Source organism: Elaeis guineensis, chromosome 8 (genome assembly GCF_000442705.2).
Source record: "Elaeis guineensis isolate ETL-2024a chromosome 8, EG11, whole genome shotgun sequence".
Classification (NCBI taxonomy): domain Eukaryota; kingdom Viridiplantae; phylum Streptophyta; class Magnoliopsida; order Arecales; family Arecaceae; genus Elaeis; species Elaeis guineensis.
This window is the reverse complement of record NC_026000.2, coordinates 87,768,128-87,787,058: the sequence shown is the minus strand read 5'-3', so window position 1 is coordinate 87,787,058 and position 18,931 is coordinate 87,768,128. Positions and strand designations below refer to the sequence as shown.

Below are 18,931 nucleotides of genomic sequence, written 5' to 3'. Positions count from 1 at the left end.
AGTTAGGGCGAGGTTCTCCTCCTGTCCCTAACAGGGCTGTGGGGGCACATATGGGCGTTGTAAGGCCTCTCCCCCCATCCGGTCTAAATGGAACCGGGCCTTCGACTTTGCTCAAGTTAGGGCGAGGTTCTCCTCCTGTCCCTAACAGGGCTGTGGGGGCGCATATGGGCGTTGCAAGGCCTCTCCCCCCATCCGGTCTAAATGGAACCGGGCCTTCGACTTTGCTCAAGTTAGGACGAGGTTCTCCTCCTGTCCCTAACAGGGCTGTGGGGGCGCATATGCGCGTTGCAAGGCCTCTCCCCCCATCCGGTCTAAATGGAACCGGGCCTTCGACTTTATCTAGACGAGGTTGCCCTTCAGTTTTTGATACAGTTTGTTTGAATTGTCCAAAGACATATGGGTATGCGATTTTTGATTAAAACGAAGTTACTGGTAGTACATCCGTAAGTTTTCTGAGTTCCACGGTCGCGGAAGGTCGGCTCCTCCGAGTTCCTTAAGATAATAAGTTTCCGACCGGGCTACTTCTTTGACTTCATACGGTCCTTCCCAGTTTGGGGCGAGTTTCCCCCGGTCCTGAGGTTGCGAGACAGCAGCTCGTCGAAGTACTAGATCTCCTGCTTTGAAGGCTTTGTTCTTGACCCGGGCATTGTAATATCGAGCAACTTTCTGTCTGTAGGCTGCCATTCGAACCTGAGCGATCTCCCGTCTTTCTTCCAGCAGGTCGAGGTTGGCTCTAAGACTTTATGAATTTTGGTGTTCGTCGAATGCCACGACTCGTGCCGACGGGAGTTTAAGCTCGATCGGGATGACGGCTTCCGTACCGAAGGCTAAAGCAAAGGGGGTCTCCCCCGTAGGTAACCTCTAGATAGTTCGATACGTCCATAGCACATGATAAAGCTCGTCCGCCCAAGTTCCCTTTGCTTTTTCAAGCCTTGTCTTAATCCCCTGCAAAAGGGTTCTGTTGGTCACCTCAGCTTCGCCGTTCGTCTGGGGATGGGCTACTGATGTGAAGTTGTGGGAGATGTTTAGATCTTCACAGAATTCGGCGAATTTTGCTCCCGCAAATTGCCGTCCATTATCAGTGATTAGGGTTCTAGGCAGACCGAACCTACACACGATCGACTTCCAGACGAAATCTTGTACTTTTGCTTCTGTGATTTTCGCCAGTGGTTTGGCTTCAACCTATTTGGTGAAGTAGTCGATCGCTACGAGGAACTTCCTTTGCCCAGATGCCATGGGAAAAGGGCCAAGGATATCCATCCCCCATTGTGCGAAAGGCCATGGGGCACTCAAGGGTGTGAGTTCGGTAGTGGGCTGTCTCTGGATGTTGGCGTATCTCTGGCATCGATCACACTTTTTGACATATTCAATCGAATCATGATGCATCGTTGGCCAGTAATATCCTTGGCGGAGCAACTTGTGGGATAAAGATCTAGCTCCCAAATGGTTTCCGCAAATTCCTTCATGTACTTCCCACAAGGCGTAGTCAGCTTCCGAGGGCCGGAGACATTTTAAGAGGGGTAAAGAATATGATCTCTTGTACAATTTTCCCTCATAAAGGAGGTATTTGGAGGCTTGATTTCGGAGCTTCCGAGCTTCTTTCACATCCTGGGGGAGGACTCCATCTCTGAGATAGATTATCAGGGGGTCAATCCAGCTGGGTTCGTGGTCAATTTCCATTACGGGCCGCGATTCTTCTGTACTCGGGTGCTTTAGAACTTCAAAGAGGACGCCTTTGGGCAGTTCGGCCGGAGCCGATGTCGCCAGCTTGGAGAGAAGATCGGCTCTGGTATTCTCCAGCCTTGGGATCTGTCTAATGTCGAAGTCGCTAAAGGCGGGAGCGAGCTCCTTTACCTTCTCAAGGTATTTGGCCATACTGTCTTCCCGTGCTTCGTAATTCCCGCTGACTTGCCCCACCACCAGCTGAGAGTCGCTGTGTACCCGGAGTTGACCTATTCCCAGCTCTTTGGCGATCCTTAGTCCTGCGATCAGAGCTTCATATTCCGCTCCATTGTTTGTTGCGGGGAACTCGAAACGCAGGGCGTACTCCGCGATGATCCCCTCTGAACTGACCAAAATCAGGCCTGCGCCTGCGCCCGACATGTTGGAAGATCCATCCACATAGAGGGTCCAAAAGCGATCGGAGGGATTAGCCTCTTCGTTGGGGGAGTTTGGTTGGGACTTCAGGTCGTCACCTTTGCTTTGTTCAAGTTCAGCCTCCTCTGGGATGGTACACTCTACTATGAAATCTGCCAGTATTTGGGCCTTCACTGCTGGCCTGGGTCGATAATTGATGTCGAATTTCGTGAGCTCAATCGCCCATTTCGCCATCCTCCCGAAGGTATCTGCCCGGTGCAGGACCGCCTTGATTGGTTGGTCGGTGAGTAGTGTCACGGTGTGCCCTTGAAAGTAGGGTCGGAGCCTCCGAGCTACAATCAACAAGGCGTAAGTCAGTTTTTCTAATTTGGTGTACCTGGTCTCGGCGTCCCTCAGCGCGCGACTAACGTAGTAGACCGGTCGCTGGACTTTCGCTTCTTCTTTGACAAGGACGGCCGCGAGGGCCATGGGAGAGACCGCTAGGTACAAAAATAGTTCCTCCCCAGGTTCAGGCTTTGCCAACAGCGGGGGTGAGCCAAGGTAGCTTCTTAACTCTTCGAACGCCTGTTGGCACTCAGAGGTCCAACAGAAATTCTTCGGCTGCTTGAGGGTTTGAAAGAAGGGCAAGCATCGTTCGGCCGACCTCGCGACGAAGCGATTAAGAGCCGCTATCCTCCCTGTGAGGCGCTGAACCTCCTTGATCGACTTTGGGGCGGTCATCTCCTGGATGGCGCGAATTTTCTCTGGATTGGCCTCAATCCCGCGCCCTGATACCATGAAGCCCAGGAACTTTCCTGAGGTTACCCCGAAAGCGCATTTAGTTGGGTTCAGCTTCATTCTATACTTTCAAAGAGCGTCAAAGGTTTCCTCGAGGTCGGCGACATGATTTCTGGAAGACTTGCTTTTTACAAGCATATCATCCACGTAGACCTCCATGTTTCGGCCGATCTGCTCTTTGAAGATTTTGTTCACCAGCCGTTGGTAGGTTGCGCCCGCATTCTTGAGGCCGAATGGCATGACCCTGTAACAGTAAAGGCCGCGATTAGTGATGAAAGCTGTCTTTTCTTCATCTTCCGACGCCATTCTAATTTGATTATAGCCGGAGAACGCGTCCATAAAGGTGAGGAGCTCATGGCCTGAGGTCGCGTCCACCAATTGGTCGATTCGGGGAAGGGGGTAGCTGTCCTTTGGACAAGCCTTATTCAGCTTTTTGAAGTCTATGCACATCCTCCACTTGCCGTTTGTTTTCTTGACCAAAACAACATTGGAAATCCAATCAGGATAATTGACTTCCTTAATGAATCCGGCCTTGAGAAGCTTATCCACTTCCTCGGCTATCGCCTTCTGCCTCTCCGGGGCATGACCTCGGATTTTTTCTTTTGTCGGTCGATGCTTCGGATCGACTGCCAGATGATGCTCCATGACTTCCGTGTCAATCCCCGGCATGTCCGCCGGAACCCAAGCGAAAACGTCTGCATTCCTTCGGAGGAAATCAATAAGACGCGTCCGCACCTCCTCCCCCAAGTTGGAGCCAATTAACGCCACATGCTCCGCATTCCCATCATTCAGGGGGATTGGTACCAGATCTTCGATTGGGCCGCCCCTTTCTTCGGTGAAGTCGTCGCGAGCATCCAATCCATCGACGGGATAGGGGTCAGCCCGATCGCTTCTTTGCAAGGCGATGTTGTAGCAAAGTCTGGCCAGGGCTTGGTCTCCCCGGACCTCTCCGATCCCCTGGTTGGTGGGGAACTTCAACTTCAGATGGTAGGTTGAAACGACAGCTCTGAGAGCATTGAGGCCGGGTCGGCCAAGGATTGCATTGTAGGCGGATGGCGCCTTTACCACCAAAAAATTCACCAGAGCCCTGGACTGCTTGGGATACTGACCCGCGGCCACAGTCAAAGCTATCATTCCCTCCGTCGGAACGGCGTCACCGGTAAACCCTATCAAGGGGGAGCAAATCGGTCTCAGATGACCGCCAAGAGCGAACATTCTTGAAAAGACGTCGTAGAACAAGATGTCGGCCGAACTTCCATTGTCGACAAGAATGCGACGGACGTCGTAATTCGCTATATTCAAAGAAACTACGACCGCATCGTTATGAGGGAATTGGACTCCATGGGTGTCTTCTTCGGTAAAGGTTATGGGTTCTTCAACTTTTTGCCGCTTGGGGGATGCAGCTGGTATGTTGGTTGCCTCCCGCCGGGATTCCCCCGAGATGGCGTTGACGGAATCCGGCAGAGGCCGGTCATCCGGCCACTCCTTATCGGCGACCATAGCCGGAGGTAGTTGTGCAAAGGCCTCGCGAGAAGGCATCAGATAAGGGAAGGAGGAGTGGGTGCCGGAAAAGATGGCCGGAAGTGGATCCGTTGAGCGCTCCTTTAAGAACAAGGGTATTGCGAAGACACAGCCCCTTCCTCTAGCGCCAATCCTGTTGGTGCAAAAATCCGCTTGCGCCGGAGAAGCTGGAGTTGAGGAAGTCGTGGTCGCCGTCGGGACCTGCAAAGGAAGTCTAAACCGGAGGTGGGGTTGCTCCGGCAAGACCCTCCGACGCTCAAGTCAGTTCTCTGCCTCAACAAGAATGGAGTGCTCGAACGGAGAATTTAGCAGAGTTTTGAGATAAAAAAGACGAGAGCTTAGAGAATAACGTATCTAGGTCCCCCTTTTTATAGGCGGAGGTAACGGATTGATGGCGACGTCTGTAACCGCCTGTCCGTGCGCCGTTCGGGGTCAGGAGGGGTCTGTTATGAGGAGTAGCGGAGCGGAACCGTGGCCATTACTATGGCCTGCCACGTGGAGCCTGTTGTAGGTAGTGGAGCGACGTCCGTTGCCGCCAATTGCCAGGGAGTAGTGGAGCCACGCAGCACCCGCCGCAGGGAGTGGAGCAGAATCATGGCCGTTAAAACAGCCTGTCAGGGAGTAATGGGGTCGCGTAGGGTCCGCCGCAGGGAGTGGAGCAGGATCATGGCCGTTAAAACAGCCTGTCAGGGAGTAATGGGGTCGCGTAGGGTCCACCGCAGGGAGTGGAGCAGGATCATGGCCGTTATTGTGGCCCTGGAGTGCAGATCCATCGGCTGAAGCTCGGCAGTGGTCGGAGCTGATGACGGAGTTCGGCTCCCGTAGGAGCCCGGGCGGAGTCCTCTCAGAGTTGAAATCACGGGCGGAGCCCGACTCCCGTAGGGATCCGGGCGGAGTCCCCTGCAACTAAAGTCAGGTGCGAAGTCCGGCTCCCGTAGGAGTCCGGACGGATCTTACCGGCAATCGAAGTTAGCGACGGAAACCGGCTCCCGTGGGAGTCCGAGCGGAGTCCCCCTTGCGGTTGAAGTTGTCGGCGGAGTCCGGCTTCCGCAGGAGCCCGGACAAAGTCTGTCTGCGGCCGTTGGAGCCGAGGGCGAAGCCCGGCTCCCGTAGGAGTCCGGGCGGAGTCTTCCTGCGATTAAAGTCAAAGGCGAGATCCGGCTCCCGCAGGAGTCCGGACAGGGCTTACCAGCAGTTGACGGTGAGGACGGAGCCGGAGCCCGGCTCCCGTAGGAGTCCGGACGGAGTCTTCCTGCAATTAAAGTCAAAGGCGAAGTCCGGCTCCCGTAGGAGTCCGGACAAGGCTTACCGGCAGTTGATGTCGAGGACGGAGCCCGGCTCCCGTAGGAGTCCGGGCGGAGTCTACTTGCGGTTGGAGTTGTCGGCGGAGTCCGGCTCCCGTAGGAGTCCGGACAAAGTTTGTCTGCAGCCGTTGGAGCCGAGGGCGAAGCCCGGCTCCCGTAGGAGTCCGGGCGGAGTCTTCCTGCGATTAAAGTCAAAGGCGAAGTCCGGCTCCCGTAGGAGTCCGGACAAGGCTTACCGGCAGTTGATGTCTAGGACAGAGCCCGGCTCCCGTAGGAGTCCGGGCGGAGTCTACTTGCGGTTGAAGTTGTCGGCGGAGTCCGGCTCCCGTAGGAGTCCGGACAAAGTCTGTCTGCAGCCGTTGGAGCCGAGGGCGAAGCCCGGCTCCCGTAGGAGTCCGGGCGGAGTCTTCCTGCGATTAAAGTCAAAGGCGAGGTCCGGCTCCCGCAGGAGTCCGGACAGGGCTTACCAGCAGTTGACGGTGAGGACGGAGCCCGGCTCCCGTAGGAGTCCGGACGGAGTCTACTTGCGTTGGAGTTGTCGGCGGAGTCCGGCTCCCGTAGGAGTCCAGACAAAGTCTGTCTGCAGCCGTTGAAGCCGAGGACGAAACCCGGCTCCCGTAGGAGTCCGGACGGAGTCTTCCTGCGATTAAAGTCAAAGGCGAAGTCCGGCTCCCGTAGGAGTCCGGACGAGGCTTACCGGTAGTTGAGGTTGAGGACGAAGCCCGGCTCCCGTAGGAGTCCGGGCGAAGTCCTCCTGGAGCTGATTCTGCTGAGGGCTTCGGCTGTGGGTATTTTATACCCAACACTTATCTAGAAACTTAATTGCTGTAGCGCATTACCATTTGAGACACTGTTCATGATACAGTAACCGTGCCTTATTTGTGGTAGTTTTGGGATTTTCAAATATAGTTGAATTAGAATAAATAGGGACTCTTAAGATTTGATGTAATGAAAGACCTTATGCAGATTACGAATAAAATAATGGAGTCTTTGATTTTCTTTACTTTTCTGGTCTGATTCCGCAAAAGGAGGTGTGAGACCTTCAAACCCTAAGTGCGATTCCTAGGTTTCAAATGAGTCCAATATGATCTTTTTGCTTTCATTTATTTTTAGTTTTTTTTCCTATGTTTGATCCCAAAGAGACTTATTTGGTCTTGCTCCCTGGTATCTTATTCATCTCTTACTGATCTTTCTTTTGATTTTCACTTCTCAAAGGATTTCTATCGGTCACATCAAATTATCTTTCACAATAATCCAGCAAGTACATGATTTCCGATATTTAATTGCATAAACCTTCAAAATCTCAAGTTAAACTCTACAATCCCAAACTCTAGGTTAGGTGGTAACTCTCTGTTACCTATTCTCTTCAAAAATATTATCTTCCTAGTTCAGTTTTATAGACAACTCAGATCTGCATTTGAAATTTTAGCACTTTGTAGGTTTCAATCCTATCCTGAACCCTTCTAGATCCCCTTCCCTCAACTACCGTACATCCGTTATCTACTAAAGCTTCTTCCAAAAATCCAATTTAGTGTTTACTCTAGTTCTTTTTCATCAAACAATACAATCCTGTCTATAAATAACATACATAAAATATATTTTCTGCATATGAGCAGTAAGTTCATATATAATTAGGGTAAAAAGAACGCCCTTAATGTTGATCTTGGTGCAAGCTTATTGTGCTTGGAAATATACTTCTTGGAGAGGGTGGGCCTTGGTGCAACCATAAGGTTCAATGAACCAAAAGTCATATATATCGGTCAGCAATCAATATGATATGGTATAGGTGCATAACTAACGTAGATGCCTTAGCTAATAAATACCTTGATTTGATGGACCGGACCCAAACGGGCAAAAAATCAACTTGATTGCAATAGATCCTGCCAAATTTTGACCCCATCACACTAGAACAAGCATAACTCTCTCATACGGAGTCAGAAGCGCTTATAAGGTCCCAATTTAGAAAGCTCTTTCCATGCTCTACGAGCCTGATGCTTTGCTATCACAATCAGTTTTGGGGCCAAATTCTATTGTTTGACAAGTCAACGGGAGCCAGAGGATCCTAGACAAATTGGAAGTCTTGATTTTTTTTCTATTTTATTTCGAATTGTTTATGCATTTAGTTAGGGCTTTTTCATCTATAATTACGGTCCTTTTGGCCAACATTGTAGTTAGTTTATTTTCTCTATTATCGAGTCAAAACTCCAAAAGAGTGTTCTTCTTCCTTTTTGTTCTCTTTATTTCGTGCGTCTTCTCTCTCTTTTCCATCAAAATAGCATAGGTTGCGTCAGTTGGTATCAGAGCCCAACCAATCCTTGAGTGGAGTTTCTTCCCTACAGTCGAGATGGCAGGAGGTGCTGGTGGCCACAAGTGGAACCAAACTGCAACCCAAGCGGTGGCGGCTCCTGAAGAAATCACGTAGCAGGAACGGGATCTGATGATAGAGTATCAAGATTTGAGGAGACAGATGATGGAACTGACTACGTGTCTTATACAGTTGGAAAATCGAGATGCAAGATCCGAGGTAGAATCAGAAGACTACAGATATGATAGAGAAACTTCAGATTTCGAGAACCCCTTCCACAGGGGCACTTCCATCTGCCGGCATAAAGGTCAAGGTGATTCGTTTGAGCGACCAACCCACTGTTATAATACCATCGGGGTAGATCTGCCTGATAGTCGGATAGTCTACAATCAAAGGTGTTCACTAGATCAAATCGAGCGCATCTTTGAGTATAAGGAGGTGCTTGACGACAAGAAGGTGAAGCTCGTCGTCCTGAAGTTGATAGGTCGGACTTCTGTCTGGTAGCAATAGCTAAAGAAGATCAGGAAATGTAGAGGCAATCCGAAGGTCCAGGACTGAGAAAAGATGAAGGTGTTGAAGAAGCAATTCTTGCCCTTCAACTATAACAGTCTCCGTATCAGCGCCTGCAAAACCTCTGACAAGGGGCTAGATCCATGGACAAATACATAGAAGAGTTCTATTAACTAGTTAAAAACTATTAGATGGATGCCCTAGAAGCCAATCTGACAAACACGTATTTTTATAGGACATAAATTTTGTACTTTAACTCTTATTCATTAATAAAATAGATAATTTCTATTTCATTCTTATGTTATGTGTCTTTAAATCGTTCAAAAAATTAATAAAATGATGATATATTCTCAAAAATTAAGAATTTGAGGCATGTGTCATTGATGGTTAATTTCTAGATTGCTCCCGATCGATGGATCATCACGGAGACGATGATTGATCCGATAAGATTGATGCACAAATCATTTTTCTATGGGTAGACGAGTCTTGAGTCTACAGTGGGGATACTGAAACGAGAGTGCAAGTGATTATTAGAGAATATCGGTACCGAATGTGACCAGTACAAGAAGTCACTTGGATATCCACTCACTCATCAGTGACTTTCTTGATGTTGTAATTGTGTGAATGATTCTTTGACCTACGGTGCCTCGACTATTCACCATGAGGTTGCTATAGTTTGACTGCACATTCACTTAGTCTCCCAGTAATATGGATCCTTGCAGTCTATATTGGCTACAGTAAGTTCATTGTAGGAGTAGGATGCACATCTAGATAGGATCTATTGACCTTATTAGATAAGGGATAGTTCTATGTGATTTATGAAATAGAGTTCTTAAGACCGTGACCATGGCAATGTGATTAGTGGAAAAGGATTTCCATAAGATTTCACGATTTGAACCCGAGCTGATTAAATCTTACATATGATAAATGATGAGATTTGACGAATTTTTCATAACCTCCATCTTGTCGGAACTCACGATAAAAAAACTGAATCATATGTTAACTACATCTAGAGGTTCAGACTCTTCCATTCTACTGGGTTGCCACTATATGTTGCTAGACGTCATTGGTGGATTGTGAGATCCGCGAGAATTAATTGATGGTTAATAATTCTCGTTGGATGAGTTGAAATTGTTTTCATCTATTGAAAGGAATTTCAATGATATTTATAATGGAGATCATGATGTCTCACTATCAGATAGAATAGAACCTATAGGATCATACATATAAGGAGTTTTGACTTGATCAAATAATTGAATTGTGAATTCGATTCATAGATGGATCCAATGATCAATTTGATTGATAATTGGACTAAGTTGTAAAAGTTATAACAGAGGACTTATTAAAAGTTAGTGAGTTAGAGGAAGAACAATTAGCAATTATTCCTGAATTAATCATTAATTATTTAATTTGATCATTAAATTAAAGATTGGGCTTAATACAAATTAAATTGGATTTAACTTGGTTCATTTTGGATCTAGTCCTAGTCAAATTAGGATTTGACTAAACCTAATTGAATTTGTAATTCGATTGGATTCAAACCAAATTCAATTAGGGCTAGGAATTGAGTTCCCAATTAGACTGAAATTCTCTCGCATCCCACACGCCTAAGAAGAGAAGGGGTGCACAAAAGAGGTCATGATCAGTGCATTAATATACATAAGAAGTATTAAAACCTTAGCTATTTAATCTCTATTATTTAGTATTTGATGCTTCTTACTTTCTTTTTAAGAAATATTAATCTTGAAAAATTATTCACAAACCAACCATTCCCAACAAATACATGCTACCAGCTCGTCATACACACTTCCGCGATCACCAAACCCAAGACAAAGCCTAAGTTAGCCGCCTCTATCATCAAACTTTTGGCCAATACAGACGCATTCCGAACCAGAACAAAACAAGACAAAGCCCATGGACGCATGAAGCCCATAAAAGCAAGCCACAACCCAAACTATCGCGAGGTCCACGCGCGGCTCGCATGGCTCACCGAGACAACTGTCGCACGATCTATGCATGGCTCACCAAAATAGTGCCGCTCGATCTTTGTTGCGGCTCATAGCAAGTAGGCGCGGGTCCAAGCGCAAGCGGGCGTGGTCACGGGCGCACAGGCGCGGATGCAGGCACACACGAGCGAACGAGGCGGGCACAACAGGCATGTACGCGGCCTGGTGCATGGGTCCAAGCGAGCCTGAGGAGCGAGTGAGCGAGTGTAGGCATGTAGGGGATCAATTTAAAAGCGGGCCTGGGGTCAGATGGGTTCATGTGGACACAGAGCGGGTGCCTGAGACATCGCCTGGGACTTGATTCTCACCTGGGACGCTAACAAAGACACGAAAAGAGGGGTGGCTAAGGTTTTGGAGTGCTATAACCTAAGAAGGAAACTATTTTGAGACATAAGAGATTTGAGGAGTTAAGAGTTTGAGATGCTTAGGGTTTGGAGAGGTTCTAAAGCTATAAAAAGGGGTGCATGGCGGCCTAAGAAAGGAGAGAAGAAGTTGAAAGATATTAGTTAGACCGAAGAGTAGAGGGAGAAGGCTGTGAGGTTGGAGGGTTTCAAGATGGTATAAGGAGATTCGATTGAGAAGATGGAGCCATCAACCAACGAGAGTCAACTCATGAGCGGCTAAATCCACTAGTCTCGGGAGGGAAGAGGAAGTCTTGTAACAACAAAATGGTTTCATGTTCTATCCTTTCTTGTACTTCTTTTATGATATGAATCAATAAAGCTTCTCTTTTATTATGCAATTGTCTTGTGCACTTTCTTTTATGTTTATGTGTTAGATTGTAGTTAGAACAATCTTTGCTCTCTAAAGACGTATCGTGACCTACAGATACGGAGCGTGCTAAGAAGAGATAGGTTATAAATCCTGTACTTTCCAGAGGTGCCGTGACCTACGAATACGAGGTGTGCTGAGACAAGATAGGTGGTTTTTAGCTTGATTTATTATTTCTTCTTTACTTTGAGATAAAGCCCTAGAATAGCTTATACCGAAGGGACGAGCCATGATCCAAGGATATGGATCGTACTCAAATGGAGATAAGCTATGTCCAAGGCCTAATTACCAGCATCTAATATCATTAAAAAAAAATACAACTCTGTTTTATGCAAGACCGATTCGTAACCCTCCAAGATAATCATTTTCTGCTTGATCCAACTCTTAATATAGTTTGTTTCTAGTTTCTTTTCTTTTATTTGCAATGCTTTTAATCTAACGATCTTAACTCTCCTGTAACCACAACTCAGCCCACGATCTTTGTGGATACGATCCCGACTCACTACTATCTATATAGTTTTGAATTGATGATTAATTTTGATTGTCTACGACAGCGATCAAATTTTGACACTGTTGCCAGGGACCATTGGCACAATTGTGATTACAAAAAAGAAATATTTATTGCCTTCTTTAATTTTATTGCTTTCTTAATTAAATGCTTTAATTATTCTTGCCTTTATTTCAGTTGCTTTATTTTCAAGCTTGCCTTTTATTCTCTTGACCTAAAAATAGAAAAAAAAATAAATATTTGCTTATTTGCTGAATTACTTTAGTTTATTTTCTTTTTATTCTCAAGTTGACTTCTAACCTAATTCAAGTTTCTCTTTTATTTCAATTGCTTTAGATATTCAAAAAAAAGGAAGAAAAAGATACATAGCATAACATTTAACTAATATAGAGAAATCCCAAAAACAAAAACTAAAAAAAATATATACACATACTTACACAAGAAAAGAAACTGTTTTGCTTGGACATCTTAATTGTTGCATACCATTTCCATAATTCACTTTAAGGGTGCTAACCCATAAATATGATAAGGTGGAGATTTTATCACCCTTAACCCACAAACCATCTTCTTCATATTGCATAAACCCAAGCCTTAACTAAAATCGACTAGATGCTAGTCCTAGGAACAGTCAAGCTTAATAAGATAAGGGAGCTCAAGGATTGGACTGAGTTCTAACTGATTGATCGATCGATGTCTCGACAAATAGTTCAGAGATCTCAATCCCAAAGAAAGGTGGTTATCTAATTAGGTTCGTTGCTAAAGTACGAAGAGCCTCCCACCGATCTTACACTTATCTGACCAACTTGGTTAGTCAGATTCTGACTTGGAGTGCTAAAAAACGACCTTAAAATAGTTAGAAACTATCTAGATCTACGTTAATCCTAGGATAGAGAGTCCATTCTTGTTTAACTTGATTGCAATTAACACCAAATATTAACTAATTCTTCTCTCTCTCTCATAGATTTAGGACTTTTTAAGTTCTCATCTTTAAAATTCTCCTCTTTCTTTCATCTTCTCTTATCTTCTCCAACAAAAACCCATTAAAAAAAAAACTTAATAGACTAGCATTGTCCTTCATAAAATTTTTGGTTGCATGCTCGATCGACAATCACAACAATCTGAATTACAACCACTAGATGAGAAACTAGAGAAGACCATTAGGACTATCCGATCTAGGAACATGGCTGCACCTGGTGAAGCCAATCGCCCTTGCCCATTGAGGGAGTACTTTACCCCATCCTCGTATACATATTCTCCTACGACAGTGATTAAATTTTGATTGTCTATGATAGCGATCAAATTTTGACACCGTTGCCAAGGACCATTGGCACAGTTGTAATTACAAAAAAAAATTATTTACTACCTTCTTTAATTTTATTGCTTTCTTAATTAACTGCTTTAATTATTCTTGCCTTTATTTCAATTGCTTTATTTTCAAGCTTGCCTTTTATTCTCTTGACCTAAAAATAGAAAAAAAATAAATAAATATTTACTTATTTGCTGAGTTGCTTTAGTTTATTTTCCTTTTATTCTCAAGTTGACTTCTAACCTAATACAAGTTTCTCTTTTATTTCAATTGCTTTAAATATTTAAAAAAAAGGAAGAAAAAGATACATAGCATAACATTTAACTAATATAGAGAAATCCCAAAAACAGAAACCAAAAAAAATATATACACATACTTACACAAGAAAAGAAACTGTTTTGCTTGGACATCTTAATTGTTGCATACCATTTCCATAATTCACTTTAAGGGTGCTAACCCATAAATACGATAAGATGGAGATTTCATCACCCTTAGCACACAAACCATCTTCTTCATATTGCATAAACCCAAGCCTTAACTAAAATCAACTAGATACTAGCCCTAGGAACACTCGACAAGGGAGCCCAAGGGTTGGACTGAGTTCTAACTGGTTGATCGATCGATGTCTAGACAAATAATTCAGGGATCTCAATCCCGAAGAAAGGTGGTTATCTAATTAGATCCGTTGCAAAAGCACGGAGAGCCTCCCATCGATCTTACACTTATCTAGCCAACTTAGTCAGATTCGGACTTGGAGTGCTCAAAGATGGCCTTGAAACAGTTAGAAACTGTAGAGATCTAGGTTAACCCTAAGATAGAGAGTCCATTCTTGTTTAACTTGATTGCAATTAACACCAAATATTAATTAATTCTTCTCTCTCTCATAGATTTAGGACTCTTTAGGTTCCCATCTTTAAACTTCTCCTCTATTTCTTTCATCTTCTCTTATCTTCTCCAAAAAAAACCCATTAAAAAAAAAAACTTAATAGACTAGCATTGTCCCTTCATAAAATTTTTGGTTGCATGCTTGAAAGACGATCACAACAACCTGAATTACAACCACTAGACGAGGAACTAGAGAAGACTATTAGAGGACTATCCGATCTAGGAACATGGCTACACCTGGTGAAGCCAATCCCCCTCGCCCATTGAGAGGGTACTTTACCCCGTCCTCATATACATATTCTCCTTGCATTCAAGCACCTTCCGTAGAGGCCACTCAATATGAGATTAAGTCCAATATTATTCAAATGCTACCATTATTTTATGGATTTAGTAGCAAAGACCCGTACAAATACTTGGACGAATTTTTTAAGATTTGCTCCACAGTTAAGATTCAAAACTTCTCTGATGATGCCCTTAGGTTGAAACTGTTCCCATTCTCACTCAAGGACAAAGCCAAACATTGGCTAAACTCCTTAGATTCAGTAACCACTTCGATCTGAAACCAACTTCAGAGAGAGTTTCTCAAGAGGTATTTTCCATTAAAAAAATGACCAAATTAGAAAAGTCATCACTAGCTTTTTCCAACTGGATGGAGAAATGTTCCATGAGACATGGAAAAGATTAAAGGACCTCATACGTAAGTGCCCACACCATGTAGTTCCTAAATGGCAAGTGGTTCAGTGTTTCTATGATGGTCTATCAGAGAAACACCGACAAATGATTGATGCATCATGTGGTGGGATATTTATGCTGAAAAGTGACGATGAGACTTGGCAGCTATTCGAAACACTCAGTGAAAACACCCTACATCACATGTCTGCCACTTCTAGAAAAAAAACCCACGTTCCCACAAAAGAGAGAAATCTATGAAGTTGGGAACGTTATAGATATGCACAGCAAAGTGGATGAGTTATCCCAAAAACTGGACTTCCTACTCAATGCCGGACACTTGCCTACTCCATCCACCCCTGTCCAAGATGTTTGTGCATTATACACAAGCCCTATCCATTTTGTTAATGACTGCCCAGCTGCACACCAATTTTCTGAGTTTGTTCACGAGCAAGTTCAGCAAGCTCAAGTCCAGGCAGCTTATAGATCGAAAAATGATCCATACTCGAACACGTACAATTCAAGCTGGAGAGACCGCCCAAATTTTTTCTGAAAGCCACAACCTATGGTTGGCTCAACTGTACCAAGATCCAACTATCAGGACCCAACATATGGGCAAGAACCATACCACCAGTTCCAAAATGCTCCTCAACCTTCCACTACTACACATAATTTAGCTTTTGAGGAGATCTTGAAAGCACTGGAATAATTGGAACTCAACACCCAGACCCTTCACTCCCACACGCAATCCATAGCTAAACTAGAGACCCAAATCGATCTAGCCACCGCATTCAGTAGGAAAGGAGAAAAACTACCTAACCAACCTGAGAGCAATTTGAAAGGGCAATTCATGGCTGGAGGCTCCAATGCCCCAAAAATCTTTTCTGAACACACCAAATCAGTCATGACTCTCAGGAATGGGAATGTCATCAAACGAACAAGCAAAACCAATGAGACCGACCCCAAACCAAGCAAGAAGAGAGAGGACCTAAAAGTAGGAGATGAACAAACAATGCAAGCACCACCCTACCTACCCAAAGCTCCATGTTCGAGTGCCTTAAAAGCCCCTATTCCCGCGGATAAGAAAGGAGGAAAAATTGATGAGATGTTGGAATTATTTCAACAAGTCCAAATTAAGATCTCCCTTCTTGATGCAATCAAACAGGTCCCAACATATGCAAAGTTCCTGAAGGATTTGTGCACCCAAAAATGTAAATTCAGATCACAAATCCCGAACAAAGTCTATCTCGCCGAACAGGCTAGTTCTATTTTCTAGCACGCGACCCCCTGAAAGCTTAAGGATCCAGATGCCCCTATCATTTCTTGTGTTATAGGGGATTTTCACATCGAGAAAGCCTTTCTAAACCTAGAGGCAAGTGTGAATCTCTTACCTAGTTCAGTGTATGAACTTTTTGGATTCAGAGAATTAAAACCCACATCGATCACCTTGCAGCCGGCTAATAGATCCGTTAAGGTACCACGTGGGATGCTCGAGGACATTTGCGTCAAGGTGGATGAGTTCTATTTCCCAATTGATTTCTTAGTCCTCGATATGGAACTGAGTAGCAACCCTAGATAAATTCCCATCATCTTAAACTGACCCTTCCTAGCTACGACAAATGCATGCATCAACTGTAGAACAGCAGTCATGGACGTATTATTTAGGAATAAAAAGTTGAGACTGTGTTCAGTGCTTCCCAAGGACCATCGATAGATAGTTGCTTCTAAATAGACACACTCGAGGACATCATAAAGGAAGCTATGCCCAAAATTCTTGTGCAAGATCCCTTAGACGCCTACCTGGCTCCCTCTGGAGTGGATGATTTCGATATAGAGGGATACATAGAAGAGGTAAACATCCTACTAGATACACCCCACTCTAAAACCACTCCCCCATTGACGATCAAGTATGAGCCACTGCCCGTATTAGCTAGCATACTAGTGCCATCATTAGAAGCACCATCTGCCTTCAAATTAAAGCCACTTCCGATCACGTTGAAGTACGCATTCTTAGGAACCAATGATACCTTCCCAATAATCATTGCATCAAACTTAACCTCTAAATAGGAAGCCCAACCTGTAGGTGTGCTAAAAAAACACAGAGGCTATTGGGTGGTCTATTGCCAATCTGAAAGGCATAGACCCCTCCATCTGCATACATCACATTCATTGCGAGCCCGATGCAAAACCGCATAGAGACATGCAGAGTAGACTGAACCCTAATATGAGGGAAGTGGTTAAGGAGTAGATTGAGGAGATACTTTAAGAGACAAAGTCTGGCTAAAGACTTTAAACTTAGTACGTTTTGGGAGGCAATCCAATTTTTTCATCTTAGTTTCTTTAGATTTAAAAATAATAATAAATTGACTCAGTTGCATTTGCTTATAGGGACTTGGATTAGAATTTTGAAGGCACCTGTCAACTCAGAAGCACAATTACCCTAAGTATACTCTCTCCTTTTCTTTTGTTTGATTCTTTTATTTTCTTACTCCATTGAAGGCAATATCGATTAAATTGAAGAGAGAATAATAAATTAATAAATCCTCAAATAAGTTAGTATTTAGCATTTAGGCATCCGATTGTGCTCAAAAATCGAGTTGAACCAAGAATTTTTTTAAAAAAAAAATTGATGCATAGCTCAGAAAGTTTATGAGATACAGAGAGATCAAGTATTAAAAAAACTCAATGAATTGTTAAGTTTAGAATAGAAACAATTTTTTCTTGAGTATTTCTGATTTTTCCTACCAACATCAAAGAAGAATTTGCTTCCTATAAACTTGTGTAGGATAACTATATATTTCTTCGTAAAATAAACCATTTTATAAAATAAAAAAAAAATTCAAAAACTTCACGCTGAGTAACCAGACCTCTTTATCTAAAGCAAGCATTGAGTTTCACATCAAAAAGTGTGAAGGACAAAAAAACTCTGTTGTAAAGCTAGTCTTTAACTCGTAGCCTGTTTGATTTGAGTTAGTAAGCCCGAGGGATTTTTTATACCTAGTACTCTAAAGCTATCTGGTTCAAGAGTCATTGACCGAAAACTCACTACATAGGTCAAACAAAAAGCTTAAGAGATTAAGACATTCAATAGCAGTACAACATTAAAGAATATAAAAAAAATTAAAATCAATAAATGAAGGACGGAAGTAACAATATACTTGTCCATATGAAAGTAAGATGATTTAGAGATAAAGGTAGAGAACAATTTAGAAAAAAATTCAGAAAAGATTTAGGATGCGTTTGGTTAGCCATTAAAAAAGTACTTTTTTTGCTTTTTGATTTTAAAAAAATAAAAATCAAAAAACAATGTTTGGTAACACCATGAAAAACAAAAAGCAAAAATCAAAATAATCAAAATAATTGCTTTATATGCAAAAGAAAAATTTTTTGCTTTTCAAAACTTACTTATCTGATTTTTTTGCTTCCCCACATCTAAAAATCAAAAATTAAAGAATCCGAATCCTTCTCCCTCGTCGAGCTCTTCACCTCCCCACCCCCTTCTCTCTTCCTTCCTGAACCATTCTCCCTCGTCGAGCTCTTCACCTGCCATCCCCAAACATTGCTTTTTGCTTTATAGCAACGTAGTTACCAAACATACTTTTTACTTTTTTACTTTTACTCAATAGCAAAAATCAAAAAAATAAAAAATACTTTTAAAAAATCAAAAATCAGAAAGTGTAACCAAACGTACCCTTAGTGTTCTTGACTTAACTTCCACATTGATTAGTATAATATCTCAATGACATAACGCACTCACACTCTACTGAATATCAATGACCCTTTTGAAAATTGCCTGATAAAATCTGAAACTCTAAGCTAAACGGTACTTAGCCCTAAATCCTTTTTTTATTCGAGGACAAGTAAAGTCTAAGTTGGAGGGCGCGATCAGTGCATTAACATGACACAAGAAGTATTAAAACCTTAGCTATTTAATCTTTATTATTTAGTATTTGATGCTTCTTACTTTCTTTTTTAGGAAATGTTAATCATGAAAAATTATTCACAAACCAACCATTCCAAACACATACATGCTAGCAGTCCGTCACACACACTTCCACGATCACCAAACCCAATACAAAGCCTAAGTTAGCCGCCTCTATCATCAAATTTTTAGCCAACGCAGATGCATGATCCGGACCAGAACAAAACAAGACAAGGCCCATGGACGCACAAGGCCCACAAGAGCAAGCCACGGCCCAAACTGCCTCGTGGTCCACATGCGGCTCACCGAGACAACAATCGTGCGGTCTACACACGGCTCACCAAAATAGT

The 18,931-nt window shown here is 43.6% G+C and overlaps 1 protein-coding gene and 1 non-coding gene across 3 annotated transcripts in view; both read right to left on the bottom strand.

Annotated features, from left to right (window-relative positions):
• Nucleotides 1-18,931, bottom strand: part of LOC105034328 (DNA repair RAD52-like protein 2, chloroplastic) — a 66,902-nt gene that overhangs the window by 16,136 nt on the left and 31,835 nt on the right. The gene's annotated exons all lie outside the window — the stretch shown is intronic.
• Nucleotides 14,604-14,709, bottom strand: LOC114913047 (small nucleolar RNA R71). The gene has a single exon (XR_003799075.1). It is a non-coding gene; the product is annotated as a small nucleolar RNA R71 (small nucleolar RNA).